Source organism: Arachis duranensis, chromosome 10 (genome assembly GCF_000817695.3).
Source record: "Arachis duranensis cultivar V14167 chromosome 10, aradu.V14167.gnm2.J7QH, whole genome shotgun sequence".
NCBI classification, from domain to species: Eukaryota; Viridiplantae; Streptophyta; class Magnoliopsida; order Fabales; family Fabaceae; genus Arachis; species Arachis duranensis.
The window spans coordinates 42,153,024-42,156,444 of NC_029781.3; the positions used below are offsets into that span (position 1 = coordinate 42,153,024).

The 3,421-nt window shown below is 32.7% G+C and overlaps 1 non-coding gene across 1 annotated transcript; it reads left to right on the forward strand.

Annotated features, from left to right (window-relative positions):
- The first annotated feature begins 661 nt into the window (after positions 1-661).
- On the forward strand, positions 662-769 carry LOC127743416 (small nucleolar RNA R71). Its single transcript, XR_008004808.1, has one exon. It is a non-coding gene; the product is annotated as a small nucleolar RNA R71 (small nucleolar RNA).
- Positions 770-3,421: the final 2,652 nt, after the last annotated feature.

Sequence of the window (3,421 nt, forward strand, 5' to 3'; positions counted from 1 at the left end):
TACTTGTGCCTCCAAGTTTCTAGTGGAGGACCTTGTTTCACTCATGAAACTTAAAGTGGCCTTAGATAGATCAGAGACTATGTTTGCTAAGCTAGAGGGGCTCTGCTTAGAATTCTCTGTCTGTTGCTGAGAAGATGATGGAAAAGGATTGCTATTCCTAAACCTATTTCTTCCACCATTATTAAAGCCTTGTTGAGGCTTTTGTTGATCCTTCCATGAGAAATTTGGATGATTTTTCCATGAGGAATTATAGGTGTTTCCATATGGTTCACCCATGTAATTCACCTCTGCCATTGCAGGGTTCTCAGGATCACAAGCTTCTTCTTCAGAAGATGCTTCTTTAGTACTGTTGGATGCATTTTGCGATCCATTCAGACTCTGAAAAATCATGTTGACTTGCTGAGTTAACATTTTGTTCTGATCCAATATGGCATTTAGACCATCAATTTCAAGAACTCCCCTCTTCTGAGGCGTCCCATTACTCACAGGATTCCTCTCAGAGGTGTACATGAATTGGTTATTTGCAACCATGTGAATAAGTTCTTCAGCTTCTGCAGGCGTTTTCTTTAGGTTAATGGATCCACCTGTAGAATGGTCCAGTGACATCATAGAGAACTCAGATAGACCATCATAGAATATATCCAAATATGGTCCACTTTGAAAGCATGTTAGAAGGACACTTTTTGGTCAACTGCTTGTATCTTTCCCAAGCTTCATAGAGGGATTCACCATCTTTTTGCCTGAAGGTCTGAACATCCACTCTAAGCTTGCTCAGCTTTTGAGGTGTAAAAAACTTGGCCAAGAAGGCCGTGACCAGCTTATCCCAAGAGTCCAGGCTATATTTAGGTTGTGAGTCCAACCATGTTCTAGTTCTGTCTCTTACAGCAAAAGGGAAAAGCATGAGCCTGTAGACTTCAGGATCTACTCTATTAGTCTTAACAGTATCACAGATCTGTAAGAACTCATTTAAAAACTGATAAGGATCTTCTGATAAAGGTCCATGAAACTTGCAATTCTGTTGCATTAGAGTAACTAGTTAAGGTTTCAGCTCAAAATTGTTTGCTCCAATGGCAAGGATTGAGATGCTTCTTCCATAAAAATTGAAAGTAGGTGTAGTATAATCACCAAGCATCTTCCTTGCATTGTTGTTGGGTTCAGCGATGTCTCTTTCTTTTTCGAGATTCTCTGTAAGGTTTTCTCTGGATTGTTGTGCTTTAGCTTCTCTTAGCTTCTTCTTCAGAGTCCTTTCAGGTTCACGATCTGCTTCAACAAGAATGTCCTTGTCCTCGCTCCAGCTCATATGAAAAAGAAGAGAACAGAAAAGGAAGAGGAATCCTCTATGTCACAGTATAGAGATCCCTTTATGTGAGTAGAAGAAAAGAAGAATAAGAATGAAAAAGAGAGAAATTCGAACACAGAAGAGAAGAGAGGGTTCGAATTTTAAGATGAAGAGAAGTGTTAGTAAATAAATAAATAAATAGAAAGAGATGAGTGAGAGAGAGAGAGAGAGAGACATTCGAAAATTATTTTTAAAAAAAGGGTTAGTGATTTTCGAAAATTAAGAGAGGAAATAAAATAAAAATTGAAATTTGAAATAATTAGTTAATTAAAAGAATTTTGAAAAAAAGGGTAAGGTGATTTTCGAAAGATGAGAGAGAAAAGTAGTTAGGTGGTTTTGAAAAAGATAAGAAACAAACAAAAAGTCAATTAGTTAGTTGAAAAAGATTTGAAAATCAATTTTGAAAAGATAAGAAGTTAGAAAAGATTTTGAAATCAATTTTGAAGAAGATATGATTTGAAAAAGATATGATTAAAAAGATATGATTGAAAAGATATGATTGAAAAGATATGATTGAAATTTATTTTGAAAAAGATTTGAAAAAGAAATTTAGAAAGATTTGATTTTTAAAATTAAAATTGATTACTTGACTAACAAGAAACTAAAAGATATGATTCCAGAATTTAAAGATTGAACCTTTCTTAACAAGAAAGTAACAAACTTCAAATTTTTTAATCAATCACATTAATTGCTAGTAAAGTTTTCGAAATTTTGAAATGAAATTAAGAAAAAGATTTTGAAAATCAAATTTAAAAATATTTTTGAAAATATAAAAGAAAAATAAAAAAGATTTGATTTTTGAAAAAGTTTTGAAAATATAAGATTTTTAAAATTGAAATCTTGACTTAACTAACAAGAAACAACTTATTTAAAAATTTTTTGACTATGTCAACCCAAAGATTTCGAAAATTATGAGTAAAATAAGGAAAAGATATTTTTTGATTTTTTGAATTTTTTAATGAAGTGAGAGAGAAAAATAACTAAATGACTCAAAACATAAAAATTATGAATCAAAACACACGATGCATGCAAGAACACTTATGAATGTCAAGATGAACATCAAAAACACGTTGAAGATCAAGATGAACATCAAGACTTATTTTTGAAAAATTTTCAAGAAAAGAAACACATGCATGACACCAAACTTAGAAATTTTCAATGCTTAGACACTATGAATTAAAGAATGCATATGAAAAACAACAAAAGACACAAAACAAGAAAATATGAAGATCAAAGAAGAAGATTTATCAAGAACAACTTGAAGATCATGAAGAACTTCATGCATGAATTTTTCAAAAAAATGGATAAATTTTAAAAACATGCAATTGACACCAAACATACAAGAAACACAAAATATTTTTAGTTTTTATGATTTTATTAATTTTTTTGGTTTTTTTTTCAAAAATTTCTTTTTGAAAAAAAAAACGAAAATAAATAAACATTTTGAAAGATTTTTGAAAACTTTTTGAAAAGAAAATAAGAAGAAAATTACCTAATCTGAGCAACAAGATGAACCGTCAGTTGTCCAAACTCAAACAATCCCCGGCAACGACGCCAAAAACTTGGTGCATGAAATTACGATCTCAATGGCGCCATACGTGATGAGCGGATAATTTATACGCTTTTTGGCATTGTTTTTAGTATGTTTTTAGTATGATCTAGTTAGTTTTTAGTATATTTTTATTAGTTTTTAGTTAAAATTCACTTTTCTGGACTTTACTATGAGTTTGTGTGTTTTTCTGTGATTTCAGGTATTTTCTGGCTGAAATTGAGGGTTCTGAGCAAAAATCTGATTCAGAGACTGAAAAGGACTGCAGATGCTGTTGGATTCTGACCTCCCTGCACTCAAAGTGGATTTTCTGGAGCTACAGAAGCCCAATCGGCGCGTTCTCAACGACATTGGAAAGTAGACATCTTGGGCTTTCCAGCCATGTATAATAGTTCATACTTTGCCCGAGATTTGATGGCCCAAACCGGCGTGGCAAATCAGCCTCAGAATTTCCAGCGTTTAACGCTGGAACTGGCATAAAACTTGGAGTTAAACGCCCAAACTGACATAAAAGCTGGCGTTTAACTCCAGAA